At 41.0% G+C, this 15,920-nt stretch overlaps 1 long non-coding RNA gene across 1 annotated transcript in view; it reads right to left on the bottom strand.

Annotated features, from left to right (window-relative positions):
• Positions 1-548: 548 nt before the first annotated feature.
• The window catches only part of LOC310677042, a 53,261-nt gene continuing 37,889 nt past the window's right edge, over positions 549-15,920 (bottom strand). Inside the window, exons 3-4 of the long non-coding RNA XR_014510890.1 lie at positions 4,932-4,998; positions 549-655 (exon numbers count right to left, since the gene is read on the bottom strand). This is a non-coding gene — a long non-coding RNA (uncharacterized lncRNA). The remainder of the gene's footprint in view (positions 656-4,931; positions 4,999-15,920) is intronic.

Raw genomic sequence — 15,920 nt, 5'->3', positions numbered from 1 at the left:
AAGTTTCAGTCTTAGATACAAATTCTGTACCTATTGGTAAACCAAACATATAATGATAGGTAGCTTATGTATTAAATATGTATGTATTAAATAGTGGGTGGCGCTGTGGTCTAAACCACCGAGCCTAGGGCTTGTTGGTTAGAAGGTTGGCAGTTCAAATCCCCGTGACGGAGTGAGCTCCCATTGCTCGGTCCCTGCTCCTGCCAACCTAGCAGTTTGAAAGCACATCAAAGTGCAAGTAGATAAATAGGTACCGCTCCGGCAGGAAGGTAAACCATGTGCTGCTCTGGTTCACCAGAAGCGGCTTAGTCATGCTGGCCACATGACCCGGAAGCTGTATGCTAGCTCCCTCAGCCAATAAAGCGAGATGAGCGCCGCAACCCCAGAGTCGGTCACAACTGGACCTAACGGTCAGGGGTCCCTTTACCCTTTACCTTTAGAGTCACTTTGGATTGCCTTGGGCAAGATAAAGCAACTAACACATTTAATAAATAGTTGTAATCATATTAATAATAACAACAACAGTTGAAGTGTCTCTCTCACTTCACTTAGAGTCTTTGAATGCCATTGATTCTTGTCCACTGACCTGCATTCTGAAGAAACTCCCCCAACCCTGAACATATTTTTGTTATGACTCTTCTCCTGCATCAAGTCCCTAAAAGAGATGGTATAAAGTGTTTATAAATAATTGCACAGCAAAATAGAATATAAGCTATTCAATTTCCAACCGCAAACATTGCTAACCAAAGTGGGGGGAAATTATGAGCATGGTAAAACAATGTAGCTATTAAATCACGTACAGACCACAGTGATTGAGGTGGTGGATGAAAAGACTTTGTGCATGTGGCAAAACACAAGCATTGACCTCTGTATACATCCTGGAACTCTGTGGCTTTTGAAAGCCACATTAAAGTTTGCCACCCAGACCTTCTTTGAAAGGTGTGAAAGACTAATGATATAATAAGCAATTCATTCACATTTTAGAGAGGTTGCAGAGCAATTAAGCCTCTACGCTGTAGCCCAAATTTGCATAAATAAATGCATGGCTACATAAAAAGGGGGAAATCTCACATTGTGAACTCCTGTATCATGAAGTCATTATGTCCAAATTTTCCTTCAGAGAAAAGGAAATTGGGAATCTGGAAAGGGGACTAGTAACATTTCACTCAAAATCTCTTAATTTCTTTATGAGAAAAAGCAGAAGACAGACAAATTTGATTCGAACAGCCATGCCGTGCTCTGTTTTTACAGAACTATTAGCAATGTAAGTAAACATTCCAGTGGTTTCATTTTGATGGAGTAAGCTAAGATACGGCCATACAATTAGTGAATCAGTTGAATTAGATTGCTGTGAGAACTGTGGTAGACCCATATTTGGGGGCTATTTCCCCCCATTTCTGTAACACACCATGCCTGTGTTATCTGGACATACAGTTGCATGTGTATGCATTTGCTGTGAAGGCGTAACTCCAATGGGTAGATCAGAATCCTCCCACAGCATAGCCATGCTAGCAATTTAACTGTGCCCTGTGCTGTTCTACCAGTCATCTGAATGGTAGATTCCTCCTCCTTACACAGCCAGCTAGACTGATTACAGCTGAATCGGGAACATGGTAAGCATTAACAGAAGTTTCCCCTAAATGATCTCCTCTTCATTTGTCTCACTCTCCTAAGGCACACGGAGCTAATCATGTAGAAAGAGTACTTTCTTGTTTCTTATGTGATCTTTGGCCATGGCTTGGCGTAATTCTCTTCTCTAATAGGCAATGAAAAGGAGTTATAGTGCTGTTGGCAAAGAAACTAATGTTAGAATGTCACAAGCTAAATGGATCTGTCGTGGAACTTAAAAGGGATGGTGTGCATCATTTTAACTAGAGAGGAGTTATTGCTAATCAGAATAGCTAGAAATAGCCCTGTATTGCAAATTACCGGTTCTGAATAGAATCCATTGAGAGAATCCAAGCTCACGTCAGGCTCTTTGAGAGGACAAACTGTTATTACGGAAACAACTCTAAATTTTAGAGCCTACAATACTATCGGTGAAAACCAACACAGAGTTAGGCACTGGAAATTTTAGATCCCAGATTACTATCAGCAAAGTTACATACACTTAAGACAATTGATTTCAGTGGCCTTAAGCACACCCAACAGTGTTGGGCCTATATAATGTATTTTGCCAGGTCTCTTCCCCTTCAAGTCTAGTCATTCAGAGCCTACAAATTAAACATACATTATGTATACATTGATTACCTGGCTTCCTCTTTAGCCGCGCACAGCTCTCCTTTGAGTCTCCTTTGAGCTCTTCTCAAAGTCTGCTGCCAAATGGCCACACATGCACAAGAGCTTTAGGTAGGGCCTTTGTTCCAGAGTCCCCTCTGCCACCCAGAAGCTGATGCTAAACATTTGGTGAACCTCTGGAATGGCATTTTATGTGGCACAATCTGTCAGGGAACCAGCAAAATTACACCTTGTATTTTCCTGGAAACACTTTGGATCCTGGGCATAACATGATGTGACCAGAGTTTGTGTTGGTAATTCCCCAGATATTTTGGCCATGTGTCACTCAATTATTCTACTCCTTAGCACAATTTCAGGATGGTAAACAACCTAGCAAATGTTATTCCATTTTTTTTAAAATTACCAGGCAGAACTAGAAATATTTATTTTAAAGTGTTACCACAGTGACAACTGTACTAAACAAAACCCTTTTTGTGCTAGAAGGTAGTTATTAGACAAAAATAGATCTAAGAATAAGCTTTTTTTTATTTAATAAAAATTAACACATCTAGACAGCATGAAATATTTGCTGATTTGGGGCAGGTGGCAAAAATTATAGATTATGTGGAGAAAGTCACACATGCACAGAAAAACAACTGTTTTGATTGAAAAGAATCTGAGTTCCATGTTTATGTTAGATAATTCCTTGTCATTAAATTATAGGTTGCATTATATTCATTACGGGCAGTGAGAGGGCATTGAAGCATAGCTAATCAATGTGTTTCCAGAAATCAATGTGAACTAGACACCCTATAATTTAATTATAATTATTCTCCGAATCAAAGCATTGTTATTAACTATAGAAAATTGTCATATGCTTATAAATATTGATATTTACATTATTATTACTGTTGTACGATTATGATTATTGTAAGACAAAATCAGAGTAGAACTGTGTAAAATGGAAAAAAGAACCCTTTTATTCCACATTAAATATAAAAAAGCAATAGAAATAAAAACGATGGAATCAGAAATGAAAAGATCTGGATGTGAAGAAGGAAATTAACTGAACATATGAATGAAGGGGACAGATAGGGATGGCAATAGAGATAGGTGGAATTCAGCATCAGTTGAGATTGGGAGTGGCATTGACAACCATATGTGGAACATGTTCAGAAAAGTTCTTTCCCAGGAATTCCCAATGTGCTTGTAATTGCAACATTTTTACTCCCGCTAAGATTAACATCAGAGCTATAGAAGAAATGTAGAAGACCACAAAGCTTGTATCGTTTTGGAAATGAGCAAATCTTTTCCTATACCTGACTCATTAAAAGTAAGTGTAGAGGACACATTAACTGAGCAATAATTCTGAAGCAGACACATATGATCTGACCTTCAGGGATCAGTCCACAGATGCACTCCTGAATCAGCATACTGCTCGATCTCCACATCCTTATGGATTTTGTCTGTGCCATTTTACATCATCAAGACTTCTCACTCCCAGGATGTCTTGCTGCATTGATTTCATTACATGTGATGCAAAGGTTCACACTAGTTAGCCACTGTTATGATGCTGAAATTATTTTTAAAAAAGAAAAACAAGAAAATAAGGCAGGCAGCCCTGAGACCACCCCATAAGCACTCACAACCCAGACCATCTAGTATTTTTAAATGCACATTTAAAATGGGATGCACAGAAATGGAATGGTATGGGCTTTAGTTCCATTCCCATGACAAACAAGCCTGGCACATATATTTTCATTGGGAACATTCCTATGTACTTCTCTATGCAACTGAGATGGCGCTGGCCCAATATGCAATATCTGGTGTCCCCAATATGCAAACATCATGTTTAGATAGGGGTCTATGCATGCAGAACTGGATGTGCATGGACACATTGTCCACACTACTGCTGTTTACAGCACCCAGCTCAACCTGATCTGTAGCCCTAGCACAGCCTTGCATATTATTATTATTTAAAACCGTAATGAAGCATGTGGTCTTTCCAACCACATGTTTAACCAGAGTTTAAAACCTTAGTTCATTGTGAGGTAAACAGCATGGTGTGTGTGTGTGTGTGTGTGAGAGAGAGAGAGAGAGAGAGAGAGAGAGAGAGAAAGAAATATATCAGTCACACAGGTTAATTGTACACTAAATCTGGATCTGGGCTACTGTTATTTCACCCCTAAAAATAAATTCCTGTGGGGCCTTTTTGTATCATCTGGAAATGCCATGAAAACATCCCTTTACCCATTCAGAGGATTCATGCCTCAGTGCTAAGGTACCATGGGGGAAAAAATAATAATTGGAAACTGTTCCATCCGTTAGGAAGCAATAAGGGTCCAAATGTGTAATTTTTGATGGAGCATCCTGCTGTGTGTTACATCTGCTTAAAGTTGCAGGCTTAACAGCCCTGATTTTGTGAAATTTGACAATATTGAGGTCAGATCAATGATATCGTAACATATGGCCTTGAGGAATCTGTCTGAAAGAAAGGAAAAATTGCTGCACTTGTTTATACAAAAGCAGCCTCAGCCATTGTCAGCTCTTTAGCAGTTAATGATGCCAGAGATGCTTACACAGCATCATAGGCCAAAGAAACAGGGATGGAGGCTTTAAAAATGTAACTAGAACTACGCTAAAAATAACAGTATGACAACAATAACACTGTGTAAAATACAGCTGCGCTGGTCAAATACTAGCCATTTACTCACCCAAGGGAAGAAGGGGTGGGGGGTGGGGAAGGAAGCATTTTCTTCTCTGCCTTGGCAACATGTTGGTCTGTAAGGAAAATTCAATACAGTGAGGGCTTGTTCCAAGCCAGTAAAGAAGAACAGGAATCAGAGCAGGAGGGTAGGGAAGGAAAATAATCAAATGACAGCTCACACTGAAACTGCTTGCCTCTGCCAATTGCTGAAGGAAAGAAAGTCCAGCTGATAGGAAAAAAGGCTGCTACTCCTGAGATTTTAACAGACATGGTGGGGTGGGAAGGGGGGGGGGAGAGAAAAATAACTCAGGGTGGTATCATACGCCTACAAAATATTGGCTAAAGAGGATAATAGTTACACACATAGAAATGGCAAGGAAATGGTTAAAAACAAGGCACAAGTCTTCTTCACCTTGTGAATTTATTTTCCCACCTCTTTGTATTATGCCCTGATATTTCTCTGAGGAGCTTACAACGGAAAATATGACTTCAGAAGATGCTTTCTGGGTGGGGCAGAGGTGGGGTACTAACTGCTTGGCAGTGAGTTGCCTACTAGGAAGAGAGAGGATGTTCCAGGGAGACTGGCATTGTCAATTGGGGGCATGGCATGTGTCCTGGCGGTGTGGTGCCCAGCATGGTGGGGGAGGTGCACAGCGTGTGTCGGGGGGGGCACAATGGTACCCCCTCCCCGATAGTGCCAGGGGTGGTGCACTCCCCCCCTCCGTTTCTCCACCAGTGTCCCCACCTCCTGCATTCCCCCCAAAACTATGTGGGTCAGGAGAACAGTGGGGGGGGGGGGCAGGAGAGAGGAGATAATTCCATCCAGCAAGCAGAAATGATTGCACTGGTGGAAACATTGCCTTAGTGTGATGCTACATTCCACCCACAGTATTCTCCAGAACTGTTATGCAAAGAATGGAATTAGGGGGAGCTAAATAGTTGCTGTTTTTGCTTTTTCTTCTTCCAAAGACTGGAAGAAATCTACAAAATCTTGAAGCATTGTTGAGTTTCCCACTATTTTCCAGTGATAAATACAGACATTCCAAAGGGATGATCCCATTTCCATTACAAACCTTTGTCTTGTATTAAATAAAAATATATCAAAATTTAGTATTAGGTGCTTTATGGCTTCAACCTTTTCAGTATTCCATACTTTGATTGCCCTGCCCTTCCACTCTACTTACAGTTTACAACCTTACAGAAGAGCAGATACAGCACAATTGTCCAGCCAAAACCCCCCAAAATATAAAAGATCAAACAGAAAAGGTCAAAAGTTTGCATGTCTATTTTCTTGCTAGGTATAATTAAACAGGCATCAAAATTTATAGACCTCATTTGCTTTGATGAAGCATGTAAGGTGAGAAAGGGATAACCTAATTCCAATGGTCTTTATGAGTATGAGGAATTATACTAGGAGCCTACAAAATGGCCAATGGCCAGGGATGATGTGACTTTTTAGCCCCACCCCTGTGAAGGAATGAGTTAATTCTCCATAAGTCCGTTGGAATGATTTATTTCTAAGGTACAGCTGCAGAGTGCCCATGATGTCCTGATCTCTGCTGCAGTGCAGCCTTGGTAAGAAGCTCATGTTACAGCTTTCTGTGTAGGACAGATTGTGGAGACAGAACTGGAAACAAATTGAAAAAACTGAAGACCATAGACTCAGAGAAATGTGGACTTTGTGGGACTCTGGCAACTTTGTACTACACACTTGCTGAAAACTTTGTTGAATGAAGGACTCTGAAAGCTCTCTCTGGGCTCAGAAAGACTTTCTGAAGCAACTGTGTATAGTTTGTATATAGTTTGTGTTTACTGAGTAAAACAATCTCTGCTACACTCACATTTGCTTTGGTAAGCTTATTCGCCTTGACTGAACTTCTGACTGCACATAAACACACCATCCCCGCCATGAAAACTTACAAAGTCAACTGTATCTTAACAATTTATTTCAAAACATAAGAATACCTAGAATGTAAATCATGTAAGGACCATCATTTGGTCTTTTCTCATTCTGCCTTGAAGACATAATGCTGCCTGATCTCAAAACATTGACTAGAAAATCAGGAATACACTGTGAGCTCTCATTCTTTCCTATCATGTGCTCCTTTCCACCTTTTTTCATTTGTTTGATGCTAATTATGGCAAATGTTATTTCTGCACTATATGTCAATGTCTGTTCTTTCCATTTCTCCTTTTTCTCATCTTAAATTCATATCACTAAATTTCCATATTTGTATTTTTTTAAAAAAAACTCTCAATGAATATAAACTGATCTGTAGCAATGTTCTCAGTAGAATAAGAATTTTGGCATTCTCATTTTTGACCATGGAGGGGGAGGGGGGAATAAAAATTCAGAAAATTGGGGTTTTAAAACACACTGGGTTCCTCCATGGCTTCCAGAGGCTCAAAACGTCAGCTCCTTGACCTCCAACAACTGGAGCCTCATGAAAATGATGGTAATGGGAAGGTCAGAGGCTACACACTTGTTTCCACAGCCTACTCTTGACTGTTTAGTTAGCACATCTACAGACTATCTGAAGACGACTAGAAATATTTTAACATTTTGCTGGTTTGGGACATTTGCCAACTTCAACATGGCATGTGTCCTTTATTGTTAAATTATGGAAATTATTATTGGTAATGTAACAAATGGTCATGAAATTTATGAGTAGATCTTTCTGATATATTGACCTATGGACTTTTATAACATGGATGACAAATCTGTGGCCCTCCAGGTGTTTTAGGACTTTCATTGTCCCTGACCAATTCAGGCTGGAGTTGATGGGAGTTAGAGCTCAATAACATCTAGCGGACCACTGGTTCCTCATCCCTGTCTTATAATTGCTGATAACAGTCTATACTTAGACCAGAACTACAAGTGATGTGTACTAGGGGAGTGGTGCTAAAAGCAACGTTCTTCGTGTTACTTTCCCTGCCCCACTTCACCTCCCTGGTTGCTTCTGGCAAGGAAGAGATAGGCCAGCATGGGGAGTGCCATTTAGGAAGCAGTTTACAGCAGTCCAGTCTTACTGAATGTCTGCCATTAACATAGAACAACTGGCAAAGAATATTAATTGGATTCACTATAATATCTCCTTTATGCTGAAATCTGGCAATTTTCTTTGAGATGTTTTGCTGTCTGAATGGAGTCACGAATGCAGATATGATGGTCTGGCAGAATAGCAAATGCATAACCGCAGGATGTTCTGGAGCAGCTGCAGGTCTGCTGCAAATATTCATCTGCCCCCCACCCCCGCCGGCCGCCCTGCAAAATACTTGACCATAAGAAAATGAGAGAAATGATTAGTTCATCCTCGGTTAGAAGCAGTGCTTGACAAAACAAGGAGTATCTTAATGAAGCAATGCTTAATTTGAAGTGACATTTATGCACTTCGGTGTTTACCAAGTTCTCAGCTACTTTCTCATGTAATTACCTGTCTTAGCAGTGCAGCTTGACAAACTCTGTTATAAAGGAAGAAGCAAATGAGACTATAACAAGTGATTTGCCTTTTTGTGTGTGTGTGTGTGTGTGTAAATGGTTCCATCTTTAAAATTAGGCTAGATTCACATCCAGAAGAAGTGTTGTGCCAAACTCTGATCCCTGCCCACCCCACAATCTATTCACTTTCTGGGAAAGACATTCACTTTGGATAATGTGTGTGAATTTTAAAGGGGTTGGGGTGTGCTTACCTTATGAATGCAATGAGGTGCCCAAGGGATTCCTTTCCACCACCACACCCACCCACAAAATAGGCTTTTAACACCCTGTTAGCACTTGTGCTTCGAGCCCCAAAACCCATCCCAAATGGAAATACAGACACAGTGGAGACAGAATTTAGTTTAAATGTTAATGGGCAAATTTTGGCCACAACTTTATTAAAATACACAAATGCGACTGGTATTGACTTAGGCATTGGTATCAAACTATATCTGGCTCCTGCCCCACCCTGCAGGAAGCCTGGAAGGGTAAACAACCAGCAGGGGGATCTCTGTCAGTGTATATTGACTGGTGCTCACCCCTGGGGTTCCCTGGGTTCCCTAGCCCCTCTCCGGCCTTCAGACGAGTTCCAGACCCCCAGATTCCTTTAACGGAATACAGTGGTGCCTCGCAAGATGAAATTAATTCATTCTGCGAGTTTTTTCATCTTGCGAATTTTTCATCTTGCGAAGCATGGTTTCCCATAGGAATGCATTGAATGCACCCTGGGTATTAATGGTTTTAAGAAAAAGGAAACAAACTTGCAAGACGTTTTTGTCTTGCGAAGCAAGCCCATAGGGAAATTCGTCTTGTGAAGCAACTCAAAAACCGAAAAACTATTTCGTCTTGCAAGTTTTTCGTCTTGCGAGGCATTCGTCTTGCGAGGTACCACTGTACCCTATTCATTGGAGGGGCATGTGATGGCTGCACTTCCCCTCCCCACATTCCCCTAAACCAATGCCTGACCGCCAAACCTGACAAAGTTGTGACAATTACTAAGAGGTAGGCAAAAACCAAGTGGCCACAACCAATCTGCCACATTGGACAAAATTCCTACCCGGCCCCCGTTCCAAAACAGGTGACCAACCGAAGTCCAAAGCAAAGCCAAACATGACCTATTAACAGGTGGGCGGGCGGGTGTTTGGCAGCGCAAAGCAAAAGGAGGTCCCTACGTCACGCTGCCAAATAGATACCCCCAACCTTGCCACGCTGCTGATTGGCTAAAGGCCATTGGCATAACTGCTCCATACCTTCTGGAAATATTTTGTTATACTTACATGGCTAGAAACACAAATGTGTAACATTCTATCTTGCAACACATTTCAAAAATTACCCAAATAGTAAAAGAAGCAAAAGGCTTCATAAATATTGTTGAGCTGTGGAAGCAATTGTAGAACAAATTATACACGAATGATATCAGTGTGAATGATTGCATCTTAGAACAAAGGAGAATGCCCAGTTTTGTCCAAACTATTATAAACATTCCATTTGTTATATAATGAAAGCAAGCACACACACTCATATTGACTTAATCTAAGAACAAGTAGGAATTAATTATTGATCATTCAAGCATTGCAAAGCATGTATAGTGTTAAGTTGTGGGTGAACATATCAGACAACACAGTGATTCTCCAAACAGCTCTTGTTTATTCACAGGCCAGAACAGAACTGAACTGAAGGGTTCAGCCAGCCTGCTTATATAGAGCTCCAGTACAACGCAACTGTAACAACGTTCTGTAACTATCCAATCACTGAACGTCACTTTCAATCCCTTATTTGCATACGTGGACCTGAGTGAAAACTATCTACAGTATCCTCCTGCTGGCCCAGGGTGAGAACTTCAGTACATAACATATAGGTTCCTTGGTCAATTTTCTCTCATATAGTTAAGGTACATGATTTTTTGACATCAGAGAAGTTTAGTTGCTTGTGTGTAAAACTCTAAAACCCACCATAAAAGTGTGAATCACTAATACTGATAACTATGCATGCCACTTTGCCATTTTGTAAGAGCACATTTATGACTATATATAAAAATGGAAAGTGCTCCACTACATATCCATGTATAATATGCTTTAGGGTGTTAAAAACTCATCCAGATGTCATTTTTAAGAGTACTGAAAATGGCCTGAAAATAGCACAGAATCTAAATACACTTTAACTCTATATTGATTTTGTCACTCTCCTCTAGGATTTTCCCCATTGAGTTGCACTATATAATATACTACCAAAAATCAGGCAGGAGAAAGGCCAAAAACAACCTCCCTGGTTTGCATTCTTTTTGTAAAATAGGTTGCTTTTTAAAAAGTGTATTCGTATGACATGTGAGAGACAGATATTGTGATAATCAACTCATAGGGAGGGAACAGGGTTGTACTCAGTAGCCCATATCCAACCTTCATATGCTGAGTGAGTCTTCTGTACAGAGCTGGTGTCAGCCTTCTCAAACCTGGTGGCATCTAGATGTTCTGGACTACCGTTCTAGACTATCATTCCTTACCTTACCATTACCCATCTAGCTGGAGCTTATTAGAGTTGTAGTCCATAACATCTGCAGAGCTGCCCTAGGGACTAACAAAATTTTATTATATATGTCCCTTTCAAGTAATCTGTACTTTGCCAAAAAGTTAAGTGCAGAAGCCCTGATCAACTCACAGAGACTGGTAAAACCCTCTTCCTTTCCGTCATCTGCACAACACTGCTATGGTGCCAGGTTTTATATATAATTTCAGAAAACTCATCCAAAGACAGATTTGACAAATATTTATTAGCAAATTAATACATTACGGAAGCTTTTTAATGACAGTTAACTACCCATTTCTATCAACCACTCCTCACAATTATACTTTTGCTACACATTGTAATTATAGTGCAAGAAAAAGGTCCCATACGCACAACTAACCACTTAGTAAATGATAGGCTACGTTGATAATTGCAAACAAGGTCGAGCTAACAGAATGAAAATACCTTTCTAGGTTCTATAATAATCTTCCCTGTGGGCTGCTCTCCTATTGTATATGCCTCAATTGCTTTAGAATTCAAAAGACAGATTAAAGTAATATTTGCTTGAATTGTTCCTGCTGCCAGCCGCAAACCCTGTTTTGCACATTTTGAACTAATTATAACCTGTTTATCCCACTTTCAAAGAGAATGTGCTTATTTATTCTATACTATACTATATACGCTGAGCATTTCCATTACCTACAGTTATAAACACTTACTTGAGAGTATGCCCTGTTGAAGAACTCAATCAGATTTAGAAGTACACAAGTATAGGATTGTACTGTTGGTTGTTGTTGTTTAATCAGTTTGTTAGTTATTTGCTGCATAAGGGGTCTTGAAGGGACTTGCAAAATTTTAAGAGCAGAAAGATTGACATAAAATCAAAAGGAAGAAAATATGTTATATTAAAAGTGCTACAGTAACTCTTGGTACACTCTATGTTAACCTAAATAATATGTTCAGGTCCTAAATATGGAAATGGCTGAGCTGATATTGGGGGGAAAATGCTTCAGATTTCAGCAAATGTCTGTCACAATCACTTGCACCATACTTTGTCTTTTAAAAAATAACTACATGTAAGTGAGCATAGAATTCCCACCCTTGAGGTGATAATAATGATAGATTTTGGGGAACTTTTTGGGGGTCTGGAGAACGAAATTTCATCTATAAAAGGAAATAAGTAAACATCCCACCCGTCTTATTTAGTCTGTTTGACCTGATTCACCATTCCATGTAGAATCTTAGGCACAATCCCCCCCCCCCGGGATTCTTTATTTCCGTCTTCCTTTGAAACCATTTTACATGAGTTAATTAAAAGAAAATGGTTGCTACAAAATGGACCCCACTTCTTTCCAGGAATCCATTTTGGGTGCCAAGCAATGCCAGCTGTTCCGTCTTTCATTTTGGAGTGAGTGAGTCATACTTTTGCCAAATAAGCAAATACATAACCAGTCATTAGCATTTGGTGAAATGAGATTCAAATCCTCTTTAAAAAGTAATTCTTTTACACTTAGTATATTTCATTTCTTTTACAATACTTCTTCCGGTTTGCCTTACACTTTGTTCCCAGCCATGCTTTGCATGTTCAGACCTTTAAACTTCCCCCTTAAAAAAATATTCAGAAGAGACTCAAATTTTGGGTTGGTTTTTGGAAGAATTTAGGCCACAACTTTATTGATTACAGCAAGTGAATGGTTGCATAGGCTCTGGTTTGACTAGCTCCCTGTACCCTTGCAGGCAGCGCTGACCCAGGGCACCAGCATAGGTCAGCCTAGGGTGACCACCTGAATAAGCGGAAAGCCAGGAACAGGCTATCTCCACCACCCAAATGCCCCCCCCCCCAGACTCAGGCACAGACACAACCCCCTCACAGGGGTTGACCAAACCATTGAGTCCCTGGATTCCTTTAACGGAATACCCTTCACATAGGGATGGCAAGAGCGTTCTCCCATCCCTATCATCTGAACCAGAGCCTATCTGCAACCTTACAAATTGTGATGATTTGCTATGTGGCAGGCGAAACCCAAATGGCAACAGCCCATCAGCCAAGTGGGGAAAATTCCTGCCATGCCCCTGTCCCAATGACAGACGACACACAACGGCATAGCAAGGTCAAGTGCACAGCCCTAAAAGGGAGAGGTGGACGGGTGTTCCAATACATGCACCGAAAGAGGAAGCTCTGGGTCACATGCATAGATACATATAGGTCCCTTGATCCGTTTAGCCTGCACCCCATTGGCCTGATTAAATCCAGCATCAAGGGACCTACTGATTGGGTTGTGTTGTGGCTAATCAATCAACCCACCCATAACACAGGGTTTTGGTTTTCAGGTCTCACTGCAACACATGCCCTCTTTAAGGTTTCCCAGACGGAAGCTCCTCTGAGTTCTGTAGTATTCAACCTAAGGGACTCAGGTGGTGCTGTGGTCTAAACCACCAAGCCTCTTGGGTTTGCTGGTCATAAGGTTGGCAGTTTTGAATCCATGTGAAGCTCCTTTGTTCCAGCTTCTGCCAACCTCACAGTTCATACCAGCACGAGTAGATGAATAGGTAATAGTGTTTCCATGCACCAGAAGTGGTTTAGTCATGCTGGCCACATGACCCGGAAAGCTGTCCGTGGACAAACGCCAGCTGCCTTGGCCTGAAAGCAGAGATGACCACCACCATAGTCAAATTTGACTGTCCTTTACCTTTAGCTTACATTGGTGCAGAGTTGTAACAGTCTTCCCTTGGAATATGAAAGGAATCCAAGCAAAAAAGCCCAGCCACCCCAAAATTGCTTTACAATACTACATTACTGGTTACTATGTACTGGCACTGTCTGAGCCAATGCTAAAGGATGAACAGATGCTGCTTATCACACTGCTTTTAAAATAGTATTTTATTTTATTTTATTACAAGTATTAAGATATATACGGAATGGTAACTTTAACAGAATACAAGAATAATAAAAATCTACAAATCCGATTGGACACCTTGCAAGGGATGTGTAGCATAGATGAAAACTAAGTGAAGTAATGCTAAGTTTCTAGATACCCTAAATGACTAGCCAAGGCATAGGCAAACTCGGCCCTCCAGATGTTTTAGGACTACAACTCCCATCATCCCTAGCTAACAGGACCAGTGGTCAGGGATGATGGGAATTGTAGTCCCCGAACATCTGGAGGGCCGAGTTTGCCTATGCCTGGACTAGCCTATGAGGGAATGTAGTAACAGGCCTAAAAAATGTCTGAGATGGGCTTCCATTGCCCAGTAAGAAAAGTTTAAAGAAACACAACCCCTCTTGATTTATTTTTTTGTCAAAATATATCTATGTTGTAAGAAAGCGTGTTCTCCTTAATGGAGAGCACGTGTTGCGGTGGGGTCTACTGAGCCACCTCCTTTGTTGCCAGGCAGGTTCTCCAAGTTGGCCTGGGGGCAGCGATTGGTTTGCTGGGTTGCTGGGGTAAAAGTGATGTTGCAATTTTGGTAGGAGGGGTAAAATGTTTAAATACTCTGCACACAGCTTGGGGCTTTCTCTTTGCTGCGTGCAATGGATCACCCGCCCACCCGCCCTAGAGTGAGGGGTTGTTGCATTGACCTTGCTATGCCTGTCATGGGGTCATCTGCCTTCGAGCAGGGGCCTGGTAGGAATTTTTCCATCTAGCAAATTGGCCGGCTGGGTGGTTTTTGCCTACTGCGTAGCAAATTGTCACAACTTGTAAGGTTGGGGTTAGGTATTGGTTATAAATTGGTGGAGGCGGGGTTAGGATAGGCTAGGCCTGCCCCTCCATGGTTGCTGTGGAAAGGGAATTCCGTTAAAGGAATCCTGGGGCTTTCCATCTTTTCATCCAATCCCTGGAATGGGACTAGGGCCGGCAAGCCTTCGGGGAGCTTGCGGGTGAGAATTGAGGGCCTGTGACTCAGCTCCAATTCTCCCCCGACTTGTTTTCCCACACTGGCTTTTGGTGGTGCCCTGAAGTCAGTTCTGTCCCCAGGAGGGGGGGACAGATAATCTTAACCAATGCCTAAACAACCACTCATGGTTTGTAATTGAATAAAGTTGTGGCCAAAATCATGCCAAAAATCTTAAACAAAAATTACGTGTCTGTTGTGAGTTATTTGGGGGGTGGATTGGGGACCTCGACACGCAATCATTAATTCAAGTGCTGTACTCCATCCTCTGTTTAAAGTGCCCCTTTCTGTGTTCAAAAGGGCATTTTTGCTTGGGAGCATGCATAAAAGAACTCAGTGAGGCTGACTTCCAAATAAACATACATATGATTGAACTATAAATAAATGTATTGACTGTCTTTTGAACTCAATTGACCCAAATCAACTATTAATATTAGTGTCCTTTTCAATGAATGATTTGTGATGACTTTCTTTTAAGCAGAAAGGTACATGATACAGACAAGTGAAATATGAACACGCAATTTCTAATGAAGAAATTGATATCTATAATACAATGCATGTCTATAATGCATTATTCATACTGGAATAATGGACACTGTCATCAATGGCTATTCAACCAATACGTTACAGCAAAATACTATTATTATCATTCTTTATAGGGAAATAAGGTTTGACCTCAAAAATGGAAAGCTTTGTGAAATCACACACATCAAGTAACTTCTAATTTTTCTACACCATATACAAAATATCCTCATGTAGTACTAAATGTAGTAACCATATTTACCATGTAATCCTAAATCCTGTAATCTTCCTAGAACAAAACCCCATTGAGTTCAAATAGATTGACTCCCAGGAAGCATGTTGGGGGGGGGGGGAATCCCTAACATGCCACTCATGGTCACCATTGTTTTCTTTGGTGCCTGCCAAGGCCTGCTCCTGCTCTACCCCCCTTTCTTTGTAAAAAATAAATTGAATGTTGGGATGGTTGTTCAGTGTGTTTTGTGGTTCCCTTCCCCATACAGGGGAAGAGGAGACCCAGGAGGAGTGATTCTGGAGCATGTCCAGTTTTCTTTCTCTTTTTGTGGTACTCTATGTAATGTCCCCCCAGGCCCAGAATATTTT

This window comes from Podarcis tiliguerta (assembly GCF_965153285.1).
Source record: "Podarcis tiliguerta genome assembly, chromosome: 4".
Lineage (NCBI taxonomy): Eukaryota > Metazoa > Chordata > Lepidosauria > Squamata > Lacertidae > Podarcis > Podarcis tiliguerta.
Note: the sequence above shows the minus strand (reverse complement) of the source record. Positions and strands in the feature narration are given on the sequence as shown.